Raw genomic sequence first — 21,648 nt, forward strand, 5'->3', positions numbered from 1 at the left:
TATAAAGCTATAAAGCCTATAATAAGGCTAAGTAATTTTCATAATTCCAACATTTCCTTTTGTTATCTGTATATTTTATAACTCATAATCTGAAAAGAAGATAGAAAACAAAAGGAATCAGGGATTCTTCTGACAGAATTGTCACTGCAATGTTTTATGAAAAACCCACCTCTTTAATGATGTTTGCATTATTTACTTTGGTTAGGATTCCTTAGAGAGATATCTTACCTTTAATTCCTCTTTGGTATCTCTAATTTAAAACCTAAATTTTTAGTTTATTGTGATCTTCCTCTTTTCTGCATGTTATTACATACACAGAGTATGTTAGTGAGCACTATCTCCTGTGGTTTGATATAGTCAAAATGCTGGAAAAAAAACAAAAACTGGCAAACAAAATTATACCCAGCAAAGCTGCCCTTCAAAAATGAAAGTGAGAAAAAGACTTTTCCAGACAAACAAAAATTGAGGGATTTCATCACCACTAGACTTATCTTACAAGAAATACTAATGGTAGTTCTTCAAGTTAAAATGAAAGAAACAGCATGAAAACATGTAAAAATATCAAACTCACTGGTAAATGTAAATATGCAGTCGAATTTGGAATACTTTAATACTCTAATGGTGGTGTATAAATTACTTTTAACTTTAATACAATAACTAAAGGCAAAAGTATTAAAAATAACTATAGCTATAATAATTTGTTAAAGTTTACAGAATATGAAAAGCTGTAAGTTGTGATATCAATAGCCTAAAAATGTTTGGAGGGAGAAGTAAACTGTAGAGTTTTTTAATATGATTGAAGTTAAGTTGCTGTCAGTTTAAAATGGACTGTTATAAGATGTTTTGTGTAAACCTCATGGTAACCACAAAGAAGAAATCTCTAGTAGATACAAAAAAGAGAAAGGGATACAAATATACCACTTCAAAAAAATTAACAAATCATAAAGGAAGATAGCAAGAGAGGAAGAAAGAAAGAAGCTACAAAGCATCAGAAAACAATGAAATGGCAATAGTAAATCCTTACCTATAATTACCTGTCTTACTTAACATCACTTAAAATGTAAATGGATTGAATTCTCCAATCAAATATGCATAGTGGCTTAATGGATAAAAAAACAGGATCTGACAATATGCTGCCTACAAGAGACTCATTTCTACTTTAAGGACACAAAGACTGAAAGTGAAGGGATGGAAAAATATATTTCATGTAAATGGTAACCAAAAGGTAGCAAGGGTCACTATACTTATAACACACAAAATAGACTTTCAGTCAAAATCTGTTACAAGAGACAAAGAAGGTCACTATAAAATGATAAAGGGGTCAATTCATTGAGTGAGTATTTTAACAGCTATAAATGTATATGTACCCAGTTACAGAACTAAAAGAAGAAATAGGCAGCAACACAATAATAGCAGGGAACTTCAACACCCATTTTCAATGATGGATAGATCATCCAGAGGGAAAATCAACAAGGAAAGTGTAGACTTGAATAACACCATAGACCATATGTACCTAACAGACGTACATAGAACATTCCACCTAAGAGCAGCAGAATATACATTGTTCTAAAGTGTCTGCAAAGCATTCTCAAGGATAGATCATATGTTAAGCTACAAAATAAGTCTTAACAAATTTAAGAATATTGAAATCATACCACAATAGTATGAAAGTAGAAATCAGTAATAGGAGGAAAATTGACAAATATGTGGAAATTAAATTTCACACTTCTACATAATCAATGGATCAGAGAAGAAATCAAAAGGGAAATCAAAAGTATCTTGAGAGAAACAAAAATGGAAATACAACATACTGAAATTTATGGGGTGCAGCAAAAGCAGTTCTAAGAGGGAAGTTTATGGTTATAAATGCCTATGTTATGAAAAAAGAAAGATGTGAAATATATAACCTAACTTTACACATCAGGGAACTTAGAAAAAGAAGAACAAACTAAGTACAAAGTTAGCAGGAGGAAAGAAATAATAAATATTAGAGCAGAAATAAATGAAGTAAAGACTAAAAAGCAATAGAAGAGATCTATGACAATCGGTTGGCTTTTTGCAAAGATAAACAAAATTGGCAAAACTTTAGCTAAACTAACCAAGAGAAAGAGAGAGAAGATTCAGATAAATGACATCAGAAATGAAAAAGGAGACATCACAACTGATACCACAGAAATATAAAGGATCATAAGAGACAACTGTCAACAATTATATGCCCACAAATTGGAAAATCTAGAAGAAATAAGTTCCTGGAAACATACAAACTCCCAAGACTGAATTATGAAGGAAGAGAAAATGTGAATAGATCAATAATGAGTAAGGAGATTGAATCAGTGATCAAAAACCTCCCAACAGAGAAAATCCCTGGATCAGATGGTTTCACCTGTGAATTCTTCCAAAACATATATACACTCCCATGTTTAATGCAGTATTATTCACAATAGCTAAAATATGGAAACAACCTACTTGTCTGTCAATGGACAAATGGATAAAGAAAATGTGGTATAATTTATATACAATGGATATTATTTAGCTTTTAAAAATAAGGAAATCCTGCCATTAGTAACAACTTGGATGAAATTGGAGGGCATTATTCTAAGTGAAATAAGCCAGGGACAGAAATACAAAAGCTGCACAAACTCACTTATATGTGGAATCTTAAATTTTCAAACATATAAAAAATGATAGTAGAAAGATGATTGCCAGGGGCTGGGAGATTGGATGAATGACGAGATTTTGGTCAAATGTTAGAGTTTCAATTACACAGAATGAATGAGTTCTAAATATCTAATGTACAGCATAGTAGCTATAGTTAATAATACAGTGTTGTATACTTGAAATTTACTAAGAAAGTAGATCTTAAGTGTTCTAACTACCAAAAAAAAAAAAAAGGCAACTATGTGAGGTGTTGTGTATGATAATTAGCTTGATTGTGGTAATCATTTCACAACATATAAGTATATCAAAACATCACATTTTACACTTGAATATATATGATTTTTATTTGTCAGTTATACTTAAAGCTGGGGAAAAGCAATACAATGAAACTTATAATAACAGTATAATACTTGGGCAATATAATCAAATAAAAAGATGTATTTAATTAAAGAATCTATTCTTAGTTGTGTATGCACTCCAGTTCTCACTTTACTTGTGAGAGTAAACAAGACTTATATTTTAAGAAAAAGAAATCTGTTTTCCTTGCTATGAATGTGAAAGACATCTTATTTTTACTCTTGAGTCCCAGATAATTATTCATGAATTAAACTGAAGGATGATCTTCTGCTTGGAAGCCTTTATAAGATATAATTTTGTGATTTACTAGTAACTAGAGACTTATGTAATCACTGTAGCTTGTAATTTTAATAGGTAATTAAACTCGTATATTTAGTCTAATAAAAGATATTGAGATTAAACAATGCTCCACCCTCTTTTTTTTTTTTCTCCCTGGTCGCTTTAACATTCCAAGAATGATTTTTAAATTATACATTTCCTTTTAGTGAAATAATGCATTCCTGGCATGGGTTAAATTAGATTTCCCATAATTATAATAATACAGTTTCAATAGAGTTCAATTTAAAGATTTCTTACAAATCTATTTTTGGTTAAAACATAGCATCTCTTTTGATGAAACTGAGTCATATTCATGTGTGAAATTAGTCCAGGTTCTCTCCCATTCGTCATAATGATGGTAGCACTGTAGACTGAGGATATAGCCCTCTATCCACTTCTTTACTGCTGGATGAAAAGAACTGGATAGAAGCAGTGCTGCAGGAACCCATGGGGTGACTGACAGATGGACTCTCTTGTACAGGCTTTACAGGTGTGAGGTCTGACCCCCAACTCAGAGAGTCAAGAGAATTCTGTGAGTGACAGAAAAACAACTTTACAGGGATGTGGTGTCTTCTCACACACTTTTTGGTGCTATGTGTTGGTAGCAAAGAAAAAGCACCAGATCTGTCTATACAGCATCCCTGAAGTGTTTCTCCACAGTAGGAGGAAGGGGAAAAGTTAGATGATAGAATACAAAGGTAGGGATGGGGGCAGGAAGGGTGAAGTTTCTTCTTTTCCTCCATAAAAATGTCGAATGTATCCCTAAGTGGCTTTTTACCTGCCAACTCTCCCCTCTTTCACAGATGTTGTAAATAATGGTAGCAAAGGACATTCTTTTCTTTCTCTGCAGCTCCACGTTAATGACTTTGCTCTGGCAGAAAGTACACACATGGCTGACTGTCTGCTAACAGTCATCCTAAGCCAACTTTTATTAGAGCTTGCTCTAATATTTTTTATTGAATATCTGGATTGGATGTAATACTCTCTTGCATAGTGCCTCTTTCCAGAAATATTTCATTTATGCAACAATCTCTTTTAGATGAAATGGTAACCATGAAGCAACAAAAGAGAAATCAGGATAATTGCCCAGTTTTGTTTGCATTTAGTATTTGATATAAACTAGCAGTCCCTTTTATTTTGGATCCTGAGCAATATAGATAAAACATTTAATTGATTTTATTTTCACTATGAGTATCATTGATGCAAATATATTCATGACATTGTATAGCTCCCCCACACACACACCTTGTGTTTAATTTAACACCTGAAAACTCCTAATAATTGATCAAAATCAAGTAGCCAAAAAGGTAAGTAAATAAAAAAGTTGTCTCAGGTGCAGCACAGTTGAGGTGAGATGAATTGGGATTGCTTTTCCACTGAAAAGTCTTTCATAATTGGGCCATATTAAGGAGTGTATTATTGAAAATCCCTGTCTTTCCCAGAAACCACTACAAGGTTCTGAGCTTGCACTGGGCACTTTATTACCAGTCGTGTGAAGGTGAGTGAACTATTCAGTCAGCTAATGTGAGCTGCAATCAAATTAACGCCACAGCGATCCAGTCCAACCTCTGTGGTGTCCTAACTACACATAAACAGAAGATAAAAGAGTTGGGAAGATGGAAAATCATTGAAGAGAAAAGAGAACAAGGGAAACTCTAAAATAGATTTAAGAAGAGGTATAAAAGTCTTCTATATGGTAATTTCTTCTTTTTTTCTCTTCATCGGTCTTTCACAAATAAAGTACTGTCACACAAGTCGTAACGTTCATTTTGTGTTTATTGGAATGTACACATGGTCAGTGTGTTTATTTTTGTGATTTTAAGACATATTTAAGATCAATTTTATACTCTTTACATTCTATGCTAAATATTACTTCATTTAACCCATCTATCAGTTTTATTTATCAGTTAAATATTAATACAACTTTACAGATGAAGAAACCAAGTCTCACATAGGTTGTATAATTTTCACAGGACACGCAGCTAGTAAATTAAGATTGGAGCCTAAATCAGTTTGAAGCCAGAGCCATGTTTTCCCACCATACAGCACTTCCTCTTTCAAGTCTCAGGATTTATATATGAATATTCTTTTAAAATTATGCAATGGTTGCTAGGAGTTTTTTCCCCACCACTCCCTTATTTATTTTAAACACCAGGTACACTCAGTGATAAACTGCTAATTTTTGTTGGTATTTTAGATATTTTATTCTACTTTTTCATTCTGTTAATGTGAACTGTTTCAACTTGTAACACAATTTAGAATATCAGGGCCCATAATGTTTCCAATGTATTTCTTATATGATTGAATGCAATACAAAAAGAAAAAAATGATTACCTTGTAGGAAACTGACCATGCAAAGCCCTTGAGAGGTGCTTTGCTCCAGCCTAGTTTCTTGGGTTGAAATCCCTACTTTTCCACTAATAGTTAAGAGACACCCACAACTTACTTGCAACTTCAGAGTTTGAGTTACCTGGTCTGTAAAGTTAGCATAATGACCCTACTGACATTTTAGTATAGTAAATTAAATGACTTAATTGAGATTAAAGTGTTTAAACAATACCCGGAAACATGAGAAATCCACACTAAGTATTCATATTAGAAATAGAGAAACAGTTGTAAAATAAGTCACCAAGGGTACAGAGCCGAATAAATGGCAAAGCCTGGATTTTGAAAAAAGGATGCTGGCTCTAGGCTGTGAAGCTGAATTATTGCCCAGGGCACTTATCAGAACCGGTGATTATTTTGGAGTCTCTCTGCCTTAGTTAAACATAAACAATTTTTATTGTTTTATTTTCTTTCGCTGAAGTTCACTCATGTTCAGAATGGCTGGAATAGAATCCAAGTCGAAATACGGATATTTCGAGGTCACTTGAAATAGTAGTTGAGCTCTTTGAACAATGTCCCTCCCCATTCACACAAGCAATCAATGGTTGAGGTAAATACATGATGAAGGTTTAGCTAATCTTTAGGACACATTCAGAACAAATCTGCATTGAAAGCAGATTCCAGAAGTGCTTCAGAATAGCAAGAAATTATGAACAAATGTACACAATGATGTTTCACATTTCTGGCTATACTCTTAGTCCCGCCCTCATCAGCCCCTCATTGCTGAGATTTGAGAAACGTAATGGGGGGAAGGGAAACCCTGAGAATTACTTAAGACTGTTTTTCTGTCTACTAAACAGAAAGTGTATGTATATTTGTGTATAAAAAATGAAGAAATGTATAAAAATGAAAAAAGAATTCCTCTTACTGCATCTGTTGGTCTCCAGGTCATTATTATGAAGTTCATCTTCAGTACCTTCTTTTCAATATCTCATCAATAGGGAACTGCTGAATGCTTGTAAGGTGGAGGCACTTGGCAACTGAAGGCAGATCTTAAGGCATACTGCCAAATGTACCTCAAGCCCATTTTTGTAGCCTCAAGTTAAACTCAGTAAGGTCTTGAGAAATGTGAAGATTAAGGGAAAGGAATTCTTGCATTTATGAAAAATACATTTCTTCCAATGCAGAGGAAAACGGATAAACCTGACTCTGGGTATCTGCTGTTTTCTTTGAAGAAGTGTTTCTAAAATGATGTGGAAGAATGTAATTTCCCTTTCTGCTATCTTCCCCATTTTTGCATGGAGGACAAGGAACATGGTAGAAAAATATGTAAGCCAAGGTAGGGCGATCTTCTCACATTGATGCCTCATTAAGGGGAGTTTAAGTTAAGATACCCTGTCCGAGATAAAAATGTTTAAGAGGAATTCCCATTTTATGATCCAAAGAATAATTCAAGAAACAGATTTGTAAGATTGCCCCAGTGTCTTTGTGGCAGGGTTGCAATGGTTATAATCATGTTTGAATTAAATGTTTTCTGATAGAAATCTGATTCATTAAATCACCTGTAGACAGCTGAGAGTTCATCAACTTATATAACTACAGTAAGTCCCCTTCATACGAACCTTCAAGTTGTGAACTTTCAAAGATGTGAACGTGCATTTGCATGTCCAATCATGTAAGTTAGTTCACGTGTCTGGAGTATGTTGTCACATGCGTGCATCCTCTACAAGTGGTTGCACTTTTGTGTACTTTACCAGAGAAAGGATGAAGAGAGGCAAGAGGAGGAAGTAACTGAAGACAGTCATAATGAAGGAAATGGAAAGGGAGTTTTCTTTATTTGAGGAAGCACTGTTAGTTTTAGAGGCACAGGACCCAAACGTAGAATGGTACGTGTAGGTTGCAGCAGCCATTCAGAGTGCAATCCAGTGCTACCATGTCTTCTATAATGAGAAAAAAAAGAGCTACTACACAGACATCACTGGATCATTTTTTCAGGTAGATAGAATTGAATCCAGCAAGGAACCAGAACCTGTGCCATCAATGTCAGGCAGGCATGAGTGAAATTGCAGCTTGCCCTCCATCTCCTATAGCAGATGATCCTTCAGCTCTACCATCTCCCACCTCCTCTCCCTCCTCCAGTCAGTAACTATTCTAGCCTGTTCACTCGATGCCAGCCCCTGTATGCCAGCTGTTGTACAATACTACTGTACTTTTCAAGGTATTGTACTGTAAGATTAACAATGTTTTCTTTATTTTTTGTGTTTGTTTTTTATGTATTAGTTGTGTGAAAAATATTATAAACCTATTTCAGTACAGTACGATATAGCCAATGGTGTTAGTTGGGTACCTAGGCTAACTTCGGTGGACTTAGGAACAAACTGGACTTACAAATGCACTCTCAGAACAGAACTCGCTCATATGTAGGGGACTTACTATAATTCATCTAAAAATCATGTAAAGAATGAAGGACATCCACAATTTTATATTATATTGAAAAAGAAATCTTTTTTGAGATTTTTCCCCAAACATTTAAAGAAATAACTGACCCATAAAAAAATCTTCATTATTTCTGTGCACACAAATAATATTGTCACTCTAAGCATGGCTTTTTGTAGTATAATATTAATAATACAGGCTAGGACTTCTGCATTGGGCTCATGATTTTGTGTTTTGATTTTTTTACGGTACGCGGGCCTCTCACTGTTGTGGCCTCTCCCGTTGCGGAGCACAGGCTCTGGACATGCAGGCTCAGCGGCCATGGCTCACGGGCCCAGCCGCTCCACGGCAAGTGGGATCTTCCCGGACCGGGGAACGAACCCGTGTGTCCCCTGCATCGGTAGGCGGACTCTCAACCACTGCGCCACCAGGGAAGCCCTGGGCTCATGTTTTTAAAAACAAATGTTTTAAAACAAAAATAAATTTTAAATCCTGATATTACTAATGTCTTTGTGTTAGAATGTATTTTTATAACTTCTTCTCATTCATATTTTTTATTTGAGACAGAAACAAGGAGCACACTTTCACGTGGACATTTTTAGGTTAATGGATTTGATGTTTGGAGTAAGCACCTTGAAGCTTAGTTCCCGACCCACATGCATAAATACTCTTCAGGGGCAGAGCAAACACATGATTCTAAAAGAGTTTCAGTCTAATTTGGTTTAATCAAATTAAAGAGAAGTAATTTCTAAACAGTGAAAGTTCTTGTACGAGGTTAAGTAAGTAATTTAGTTCTGCCACCTATTCAGCATTATTTACTCTGAATTTATCCAATATTTGATTTATGTATGTACTATAATGTCATAATTTTACGGTCAAATCCCCAGACTCCTAATAAACTTCTAAAGGACTATTACAAGCTACACAAAGAAAGTACTTCATGATTTTATCATGATTTTATCAGGAGAATAAAGACAAACTAACTTTCTCTAACTTATCCAAACACACTGGCATGGAGTGAGAACTCAGACACAAGTGAAAGAGGACAAGAGTGCTCTAAAGCTCTCTGAGCAGCACACCTCTTTCCTCTGTAACTAGTGTGGAATGACTTTTGAAAGCCAAACCAAACCTTGGAAATGGAAATATTACAAGAAACTTGCATATGTTATTGCAGGAACTAGATCTCTTAAGATGTATGTTATGCTTACCATAAAAAATACTGCTATATAAAATATCTGTTCATTCATTAATCCATTCATCAAGTAAATATCATGTTATGAGCATGGTAAGTTAAGTACTGAAACATCCAAAGTTGAAAGTGTCTGTAGAATAAGCTCCTTAAAGGAAGGCAGCCTCTGGAATGAGCGCTCCTGAATGATCCCCACCTCCTGGTAGCTATGCCCTGTGTAATCCCTGGTCCTTACTAGGGCTGGGTGGACTGACTTGCTTCTAATGAACAGAATATAACAGAGGGGATGGGAAGGCACTTACAGGTGAGGTTGGAAGTGAACTGTGGCCTCTGTTTGGGTCACTCTCTCATTTTCTCTTCATTCTCCCTGGAGTAATCCAGCTGTCTTGTCAGGAGAGACCTGGGCCAGGAACGTGGTGAGCTCGGAGGTGGATCCTCCCTGAAGTTGACCTTCAGAAGAAACTGCGGCCCCATCTACAGCTTGACTGCACCGTGTGAGAACTGGGACAGACACGCTCAGCTTAGCTGTGCCTGGATTCCTGACCCACAGAGGTGAGATGATAAATGTTTGTTAACCTGCTATGTTTGGGAGAAACATATTGCACAGCAATTTTACCTAAGGCACCATGGCTTTATATCAACAGTGTTCTAGGCTCTCAAAATGTTCTGTTAAATGAAAGAAATGAGGAGAAAAAGCTTAAAGGTTAATAAGGTAAAAATACACGTAGGATTGCAATGCATGATGTGTCAATATTGACACTGATTTTTTTCAGATAATCAATTCTTCTCTTTTTTGGTCATATTTTCTTATCATTAGACATATGCCAAGAATCATTTTATAAACAAGAATTAGGGAGAAATGTTATAATTCTATGTTGATATGGAATAATTTACTCTTAACTTTAAATCTTTACATCTCAAATAGAAAATTCTACATGAACTTGATTTGATATTAGCTTGAGAGCAAATGGCCTGCTTTGTTACAGGGAATTAGATGGTGCTGTGGTCATACTTTGACAGCAAACAACTAGTCCTTCTGGCACCATTGTTACCCTGACATGTGATTGTCAGAGGGAAACCACTTGAATGGTTTATGCTACGTGTATTTGTATAGATTTCCTTCCAGGTAAACAATGATGCAGTTAGTATGTTAAATGCCATTTCATTTAAGTATGTAAAAGCTTCTGTATGAAAAGTTCTATGTTTTGCTTAAATCAAGAATGGAATAAAGGTGAAAGAATACAAACAGACCCAGGAACAAGGTAAGATGATACCAGAAATTGAATGTTAAAAATATTCATCTTTCTTTTCGAACTGTTTACTGAATGTGCATTAAAAGTTCAAACTGATGATCATAAAATCAGTGGTAGTACCCAATATATATACATAGGTATATATTTGCCTGTACTGAGACATCTGTCCTTAGATAATATTACATTTCTTATGATGACTTCAATTTTTTGAAATAATACTGGCTGGAGATGATGATTAAAATTTATATATTTTGCTTACTATTTTTGAGTTACTGTTGTTCTCAGGTATCAAAAGGACTCCTAAAGATGACAGTTAAAGAACGTATTGGAGAGCTGTCAAGACTATTTTGCAGATCTTATCCCATATATGGTGTATCCTATCCATTCTGTATATGCCACATCCTACTCAGGAGTGCAACCACATAGGATGTCAGGATTGGCCAGTTCTTCCAGTCTGCTGACCTCTCATAGACATAGCTTCTCTCATATTTTACCTATTATTAGCAAACCAATTAGGTCCAGGGACAGAACCTTTTAGACTATACTTACATAGCTTTATAATAGAAATCAGGTGACAACAACATAATACCTGCTGAAATTAAGTAACTTTTGAGGTGGAAATTTAATCATTCCTTTCAGTTCAAGTATTTTACTCAATTACTTTTGTCTTATGAGATAAAACACAAACTGATTCTACAATATACATGGGCACTGGAATATTTCTAATGTTTTATAGTGCTTTGCTTAAAATAAGGGCATAGATAGTAATGAAGAGACACTAAACTAAAATTTATTTTTTAGCTATAACTTCCTTCATAGTTGCAAAAGGAAATGAATTAAGCAAGACCAGTCCCCTGGTAAGAAATAGACTAACAGCTTAAATATGTAACCTGAAGCAGTTGTCTAGCCTCAAGTGAGATTCATCTTATATTGTTTCTTAATCTATTTAATAATTTCATTTTATTGAAGTTTAAATTCCTTTAGTAATGAAAGTCAGTTATATTGGATTAAACCTGACACTTATAGTCTCTCTCTGCTAAGAAAAGGAATGAAAAACTAATTTCTCCTGAATGTATGGAATCAGATCACACTAGTTTAGTAATATCCATTTTACATGAAATATTTCATAAGAAAATAACCTAAATAAGTTTCAATATATCACGCTTTCATTTTTCTAACACTTATTTAGTAGAAGTTTAATTCTAAGTGATATATAATATAAAGAAGCTTTCTGACATCAGCAGAGACAACTATAAGCTACAAGGAATCTCTCCTATTTTGTTGTCTGTAGCTTAACATAGTATTTAAAATATACACCACATATTCTTTCAGCTTGACCTTAGTTCAGATTTATTAATTTTGTCAATCAGTGGCCCACCAAGTAATTCTATATTAATAAAAGTCAGTTTAAAAGATCATAGAAATAAGTTAAAAATGGATGCAAGCAGACATCAGTCTCAGTAACACAGACCTACCCTTGGGGTTCAGAGCTACCCTGTCACGTGTCCTGTTTTCCACATTTTTTAAAACCATCTCAAAGACCCACTTTATTGAAGCATAAGAAGTCCATCTCTTCTCTAGTTGTCTGCTCTGTAAATATACTTTCTAAGACCTGTGGCAGAGTGTGGTTGCACAGGGAAAAGGGAAGCTTTCTGATTTTTCTGCAGACACAGGAAATCAACAGTGCAGTGGTTGATGACCTTTTGCTGCCACTCAGGGTCGTTGCGCTGAATTACTCTTCATGATCCTTCCAATGCTGCTGGCTTCCTCACCATCACTGCCTCCTTGGCTCAGGTGAGCAGCCCTGTATGCTGACTACCTGGGAAATTAAGGCAGTACTGACTGTAGAGATGACAGATCATTTTACTAAGCACCTTTTATGCACCAGGCATGATCATAAGCATATTACATATTTTACCTCACCTTGGCCAGTGTCAGATGATTTAGGGCCAGCATGTTCTTCCTTTGGACTATATCAGTACTATATTCAGTCAGACTCCCTGTACGAGTTTGCTAGGGTTGCCATAACAAAACATCACTTGCTGGGTGGCTTAAATAAGGAAATTTATTTTCTAACAATTTTGGAGGCTGGAAGTCCAAGATCAAGGTGCTTGGAGGCTTGGTTTTTTCTGAGGTGTCTCTCCTTGGTTTGCAGATGGCAGCCCTCTGTGTCTTCACATGGCAGGCCCTCTGTTGGTGCATGAACTTTCCTGGTGTCTGTGTCCTAATCTCCCCTTCTTCAGTCAAACTGGACTAGGGCCCACCCTAGTGCATCATGGTAATTTGACCACCTCTTTAAAGGCCCTATCTCCAAATACATGTCACATTCTGGGTTACAGACGTGAGCATTTCAACATATGAATTTTGGGGGGAACATAATTCAGCCCCTAATTTACCCAAGTCTATACATATGTCAGAATTTTTTATGGTCTCGTGTAGGCACAGAAGACAGTGACTACTCTGTGTTCCACATTCCAGGATAACAATTAACCCCAGAATAACAATTCAACCCCGGAAACAAATAGGATTTATCTGTTAAATATTTATGTTCTAACACTAAAACTTACTTTCTCTAATGGGGCCCATACTTGAGAAACACATCTCCTGGAAGGAATAGGGTGCAGGGAGTAGTCTGCGGATGTCCCACTGACAAAGTCGATGACCATGATGTATCAACAGCATCTCATCTCTCTTCACTTGTTTATGTAAAACCTTATACACAATTAACAAAACATTACAGATGTGGGAGGATGGTGAGAATTATAAAATTAATGGTGTTGGAGCCATTAAAAACTATTGGGGTAAAATTTAGATTCTGTCTTTATGTATTAAACCAAAATAAGTTCCAGAAAAACTATAGGGTTAAATATTTTAAAATCAAGAATAAAAATTTAGAATAGACTTAAGCTTAAATATAAAATCTCTTTTGGAGGGAAAAATTCTAAGCCAAAGGGACAAATGAGAAAAAATGCATGTGTTTGATATCTATATTTTTAAACAGTATAAGGTAATTAAAAATAATAAACTAGGCCAATTATCCAAAAATAAATTATGTTAAACCTCACTCAAAATGTCAAAATCCCCCAAATAGCAATTAAGAATTATGCACAAAATATGATCAGATAAGTTAGAAAATAAGAACTACAAATAACCACTACTTACTAGTAATCACAGAATTATAAAATAAAAGAATGAGATATCCTTTTTCACTTTGGGGAAAGAGGATAAAAAAAGAGAAAATATCAGCCCTGGTGATGCTACAGTGAAATTAATATTCACATACAACTTAACAAAAAATTATTTTGTTTCAAACTTTTGGAAAAGTTATTACAAATATATAATAATATTTATGTTTAATAACAGATAAAATAACACATATTTAATAGTCTATAAAAGCCACTCATAACCTTTGACCAAGTAAAAGTCTTGTCCTTAATAACAAACTCCCCAAATCTCTGAGAAACAAGTTTTCCCTTAAATCATTTGCCACCAATCCAGATCTACTTAGTGTAATTATTTATGTAATCTACTGCAGAAATAAAAATGTGTTTGATAAGAGGATGCTGTCTCAGACTTTACTGGGAGTGTCATTAATACAGAATATAAGCAAAAATACAAAATTCCTCAATTCTGAACACACCTGGCCCAGGAATCTCAGATGATTGTTGACCTGTGATTCCATTTCAGTCTATCTAAGGAAATTATTATGAAATTCAGACAAAATCATATATACTTTCATCTTAATTCCAGCAATATTTATATCATTTGGTAATGGATAGGAGAAAATATCTAATAAGAAGTTGTAAAACAGTTATACAATTAATAAAATATACACCTGTGCAATGTTTAAAGGACACCTAACATGGGCTTTCAAAAGTGAATAACAACATGATATATCAGAAAAGTTTCAGCTACATTTTAAAAAGTGACTTAAACATGATTTTTAAAATTCTCACATATAGAATTGCAAAGTAGGCAATTTAGACCTGGTCTTGTAGCCCCATGATTATCAGTTCTTAGGTTTTTCTCCACTGTCTTTAGTGTGCTGCTTCAGGTCCATGGTGGCTGCCTAAGACCAGCCACTACATTCATATTACAATGAGCAGGAACTGAAAGGAAGAAGTGTTGCCTCTATTCACTGTAAAGAGATTTCTTAGAAATTCCACATATGGCAAGAACACACTCTCTTACACAATTAGTTAGGAATACCTAACTATGAGACAGGCCAGGAGAGCTGGTGCCTAGCTTTAAAGATGCTCATCCAGAAAGAAGGGGGGATGAATACAGTTTGTGTTGGGAAGGGAGGAGACTGCAGAGGGATAGCAGTCTTTGCACACCTGGAAAGTAATTACACTGTAATATTAAACAAAATAAAACAGGTTGAATAGTTTAATTGGTAGGATATCACATAAATACTGCTTGGAGGAAAGACTGAAAGTAAATACCACAAAATTTTAATAATATTTCCTCTAAATGGCAGCAGCATAAGTTATTTTTTTGGCTTAATTATAGTTTTCCTGTATTTTCCAAGTTGCCTTTTTTCATGAGCTTTATTGTTTTTATAACTTAAAAAACCCAAATTCCTGCCACACTCCCCCAAAATATTATGAAACTAGGTTGTCAGTTGGAAACATAAACATGAAAAGGAGGTCAAACTTCAAGTTGGCTCATTCAAAATATTCAAAGGATGGAAGGGATTTAGTCATACCTATTGGATTAAGGAGAGAACTAGAGCAGAGGGCAATGGATGTGAGCATTGTCTCCTCATGTCAGAGATGACTGTGGTGAATCCAAATACCACAGAGTGGGAGGAAGAACAGGAACCTAAGGCTGGGTGCAGTCAGAACATCAGAGCACAGCTTCCTTTCACCTTCCTGATAAACATTAGTGGGAGAGCTGCAAGAGACACATACTCTCTGAGAGGCAACAAAGGAATATCTAAAAGTGTGGGTGGGTCTGACACTGAGAAAAACTCTCTGACCAGCATCCCTTACATTGGACCCAATGTGCACTGTGGGTAAACATGGCAACAGAAAAAAACTCAAACCATGCCCAAGTCAATATTTGAGGAAGAAAACTAAAAGTAGAGCTACTGTATGATCCAGCAATTCCACTCCTGTGTATATATCTAAAGAAAATGAAAACACTAATGTGAAAAGATATATGCACCCCAATGTTCATTGCAGCACTATGTAACATAGCCAAGACATGGAAGCAAACTAAGTGTTCATTGACAGATTAATGTATAAAGATATGGCATATAGATATAGATATATAAAATGGAATATTATTCAGCCATAAAGAAGAAAGAAATGTTGCCATTTTTAACAATGTGGATGGACCTAGAGGGTATTATGCTTAGTGAAATAAGTCAGAGCAATTCAAATACTCTGTGTTATCAATTATATGGAATCTAAAATATAAAACAAACAAATGTGTATAACAAAACAGAAACAGACTCACAGATAAAGAGAACAAATAGTGGTTACCAGCAGGGAGAGGGAGGGGTATGGAGCAAGGTAGGAGTATGGAATTAATAGATACAAACTACTATGTATAAAATAAAAAAGCAAGAAGGATATATTGTAGAGCAAAGGGAAATATAGTCATTGTTTTGTAATAACTTTAAATGGAGTATAATCTGTAAAAATACCGAATTACTATGTTGTACACCTGAAACTAAAATAATATTGTAAAGCAACTACACTTCAATTTATTTTAAGGTAAAAACAAAGAGATCTTGAGCAGTATAAACATTGATATGAAATTTGAAGTTAAAGCAATTTTTCCTATGGAGTTACATATCAACCAGGAAAAAGGGGTAACAATAAAAATAAACTAAAATATCTTTGTGACTAAATTTAAAATAAATTGCTATTGCAGTCATGGAAAACTTTATAATCATTGAGTAATTTCATTCTTCATTCATTAGCGCACTAGACACATTTAAACAGGGAAATGCACTGTAAAATTGCTGATTTAAAGGTTAGGCTAACAAATCTTTCAATTTGCTAGGTTTGAATGTCAAAATTTATGTTTATTAATCTAGTAGTGACTAAAAATAGACTTGCTTTCAAGTAAATTGTTTTTTGAGGAACAGAAAAATCAATTCTTAACAATAGCAGTTAATCTTTACTTCCTCATTTATAAATACACTGACAAGAAAATGTTTTTCATCACCAAAGAATTACTAAATTAACAAAAAGTGATTCTAGAAAATTTCAGATGAAAACAAAATAAACACGCTTGACAGATTAAGCAAAAAAAGAAAAAAAAGTCTATTCATTAACACTAATTTCATTTAAAGAAAATGAAATTCTTCCTGTGAAAAAATCAATGCTCACAGTCTTTAATTGAGACAAAAATTGATTATTTTTTCCTTTGAGATTCATTAGATAGGAAGTTTTCTAGATTGAAACCCCTTTTATAGATTAACTCTTTAAACTCCCCAGCAATTAATAAATATTTGTTGATACACCTTGGAAATTACTTTCTACAAGGTATTGTACTTAAGCATTTCATTAAAATGAGTATAGGAATAGCTGACTGTGGGTCATATCTGAGTCAATATTACTACTGATGGCTTCTAATTTATTAAAAGAGAACAATGAGGCTCTTATGCATGCAGAATCAGACTCTCACGTGTGACTCCCTGCTAGCATCTTCTTCTGTTTGATCCTGTCCTTACAAGCCTGCGATCATCAAGTCTCAAAAATTGAAATAGGCTGAAAAGATTATTTCCAAAAGCAGATAACACAGTATTGTGCCCTACAGTGCTGTATGATACAATTCAGAGAGAGTTGTATTGCCACTTAAATTGTGGACATATGGAATGGGATCAAAACAGGCCAGCAGGCATTGTGGGATGGGTGCCAAGAAGGTCTTACAGAAAAGTGTTTCATTGTCACCTTCATTTCATGGAGATAAAAGCTTAACAAGGAACAAGTGATTCATTTTGGTGATGATTACAGAATGTAAGATGAGCTTCTGGAGCGAAGCTATAAAAAGAGTAGGCTGGAAGTTTTAAGTGACACATTGCTAATTTGGAGACTTTCATCCTTCCTAAATTTTATTAGTGATGACACTACTGTGAGAAATGTGTTTGTGCAAGAAGTTGAAGGTGACTGAATACAGAACACTAGACACTCAATTACCCTTGGCACTAACATGGGACCTTCCCGGACCGGGGCACGATCCCGTGTCCCCTGCATCGGCAGGCAGACTCTCAACCACTGCGCCACCAGGGAAGCCCAAGACTTTTATTTTTTTATCGTTTGAATTTTTATAATGAAGGTATATTAGTTGTGTAATTTAAAATAAATTTTTAGAAATATGACTTTTAAATTATTTCAGAGTAGAAATACCAAAAATATACTGACATTAACATTGATTGGTTTTTATGCATAGTTATGCACAGGTGGACGGCTGATTATTCTCTTGCTTATTAAAAATTTTCTAACTGTAAGAAAACACTTTTTACTTTTTAAGACAAACAATATCAAATAATTTAATTTTAAAATAGCCATATTAAATTTTATATTTTAGAAAAGCAGAAAATTGGTAATAAATGAATTCAATTTTATAATAGATTTAATAATAGATATTTTTATGCACACTTATCTGCTAATCTGTAGAGGAGAGAAGAAATTGGGGAATATAAAATACAGATTAAAAAGACATAGAGAAGATTACACAGCATGCACGAAGACATAGAGCCAATAAATGTAAACTACACTGTGGGCTCCACAGCTCATGCATTTGCAAAGGTAAGAATTTTGTGCTTGTTATCAACTATTTGTGACCTTAAAGGAGTCATTTAACCATTCTGTGCGAAATTTCTTAAATTATAGCATGAAAAAGAAAGTTTGGATTTATGGTAGCTAATTCCTCTAGGTACTTACTTTAAAAGTTAATTGCACAAGAAAAGATACTCATACTGGTACTTTTGTTCTTAATACAGAGGAATAGATGGATTTTTTTCCATCTAACTAAAATGGCAGCTAATTTTTTTAGTCCTAGAAGCAAGTCTGAAATGGAAACACACACGCGCGCACACACACACACACACACACACAAAGTAAATTACAGTCATTTTAATGTTAGTGTGCTTTTGTTCCAAGGGGTATGTATTAACAAATAGGTTAGATATATATTTTTTTGAACATAAAGACAATGATCCTCACTTATTTTCTAAATACTGTACTAAGAATGTCCTTCAACCAATAGTGAATTTCTTACACATTTGTGTAGTTTATGCTACTTTTTCCCTCATCCAACTAGTTTCATCTTGACTGGTTATTTTTAATATTGAAAACCATCATAACTAATGTATAACTTCCTTCTTTTTAGTCTGAAATAATTTTAGTTCTTATAAAGTATTTTTCCTGAAGTTTGAAAGTTTCCATTTTCTGAGCTAGAGAATATAACTTTTTATAGGAACACAGAAACCTAACGAGTCTTAGTCTCCTGGGCTCCATGCCTACTCTGAAAACACAAGGTTATAACCATGTCCCGGCAAGCCTTTCATTGTACAAATGGGGAGTTCTTTCTTTTCCATAGATGAGCACTAAGACACTAGTTGAATGTTCTAGGCCTTATGAACCCTATGGGGAAGGAAAAGCAGGAGGAGGCGTCTCCTAACCCACAAACACTAAGCTCTACTAAGGGTCTTCTGCTCCAGTTCACAACAGGAGAGGGAGTTTACAAGCCAGCCCCAGTCACCATGTCCAGGCAACTCCATGGCCACTGATGATCTCGCAGACATAGAAAAACTGGATGAGGAAATTGAAATGAGGCCCTTGAAGAGGGATGCTGGCTCCCTTCATTTCTCTGTTCATGAATGCATTGGCATCAATAGTCTAATGTTCTTTTGATATGGTTGCCACAGAATATATTCAATGTGTTTTCACCTGACCTAGGTGATAAGTTATAAAAGCTGATGGATTGGAAACCTCACTAATTTCTTTCCTTATTACCATTTTCTCCTTAAGAACTGACAATAGTTAAAATTCATAATCCACGATTGATTGTTTCTTTCATACATAATGCTGTTCTCGATGGTTCAGAGCAGTTAAAAAGTAACTCCAAACTGTTCGTCATTGTTTCTTCCCATCACTGTTCTGATTTCTCAGCCAGAAAAGGCAGCTAAAAGCCAGAATGGTTTACAAGCACAGATTTGCTCTAAATTTTCTTTATACCTTTGTATGCAGAGAGAAATGACCTATAATTGTCTAGGTAATAGTGAAGGAATCAAGCTCCTTTCCAGCTACTCTGTTCCTGTGGTCAGAGGACACGTGCATCACCTCCCTTCCATTTATGGTGGCTGCTTTGGAGAGGGCGCTCCTTAGATGTCAAATCTGGAATCAACTCTCTACTCCTCCTAGGTGCATGCTGCCTTGGAAGCTTCATCTGTTTTGTCTCCCACAGTAGTATTTCCTCATCTCACGAAACACTTTGGGTGCCTACCTACACTGTTGAGCATGAAAAGCAACTTAGTCTTAGCTGGCTGATAAAGAGAAGGTCAGTCTAGTATATGATATTATATAATTCATTCAAAAGTTTTCAAATATTCAGGATCTCCTCATTGTCTAGAAAATTCCATTCTTCTGTTGCACGACACAGAAACCTCTCTATGTTAAGTTGATTTAATAAAAGGAACAAAATGGTTGCATAGGCCAGAGGAAGGGCCTTGAGAAATGACCTCCATATCAACACTGGCACACTGGCTTCCCAGGGGAGTCTGCTTAGTCGGATGTTGGAGAATTGGACACCCATGGAACACACTACTGTACTGTCTTCTGCTTGGCATCCATGAAGCCAGAGACTGGAGAGTTGGACATTACCACGGAAAAATCCATAGTTCCAAATTTTACACAAGTGCATCAAATTGATAGAATCTAATTTTCAATCAGAATCCCAGCTGTGTGGTAGGACAGAAAACATAACTTTAACTTTGCAGCCTCTGTAGTTCAGGAAGGCACAGTAGAAAGAGATCATTGCAGATGCACTGAGACATATTTATCTCCTGTAACTGCATCATCCAAACTCCAAGTTTGGTCCTCAAGACCTTCTATGACCTTCCCTGAACCTTTATTTCCAAATTTATCTCCTACCCACTATACCTTTATATGATATTTTTAAAGATCAACAGTCTCTAGTTTATGAATAGAAAGAAATTTCCAGGATTTACAAATACTGTGTTCATTCTAAGGAAAGCTTTTGATTTGAAGGGATTACCCAGGTCTTCTTCTCTTTACAATATACACAATGGAAGACTCTGATTTCCTTTTCTTGTAATTTTGTTTCTACTCAATTGCCAATTTTAAGCTGACACTTGAAAATACCTAGTAGAATATTTTCTTCTTCAGTTTAATTAATGTGGCCTATTGCCTTACAGGGAAAATACAAAATTAAGATTATTATAAGGATCGCAGTTTAACATCAGGGCTATGTTACAAGAAACAATATCAGCAAATATAACTATACAATTGAGGACCACCTATGGCACTATGATTCTTATTATATTATATTTCTGAATTACAATCTTACAACAAGAATCTCACCCTATTCTACTCTTTTCAGCCTTGTTTTAAACATTAGCTCCACACTTTACAACAGAACATTGTATACCTCAGTTGCACATCCAAAAATATATGTGCGGTAAGGAAAGTTCCACTTTAATTTTTTTAAATTTCACATATAAATCCAAACCTATGTTAAATATTTAATACTTTCTCCACCCACTGTGAACAGTTTCTTGTGAAATAATTTACAATGATGCTTTGTTGTAAATAGTTTCAGCAGCAGATGAAATGTGTCTCATAAATGTAATGAGGGGGAACCCATTTTCTCCTGGCACGGAGGGGGACCATCAGCTCTTGGGACCAGCTAAGTCCTTAAGGTTAAAGATGAAATTTATACAGATTCACTGCTCTGGTGTCACTGTGCTTTTTTCTTGGCATGATACAGTCAACAAAATCCTGAGGATTGTGTAAAGTAAACAACCTGAAATGATGCATCACACCATCTACTGAGGAGGAAGATGTGAGGTCCTGCTTGTGAATCATAAAATATTTAGAGTCTGGGTATCCAGGGGTTAAAGGAAGGTTTGCT

This window comes from Leucopleurus acutus, assembly GCF_964270905.1.
Source record: "Leucopleurus acutus genome assembly, chromosome: 10".
Taxonomy (NCBI): Eukaryota; Metazoa; Chordata; class Mammalia; order Artiodactyla; family Delphinidae; genus Leucopleurus; species Leucopleurus acutus.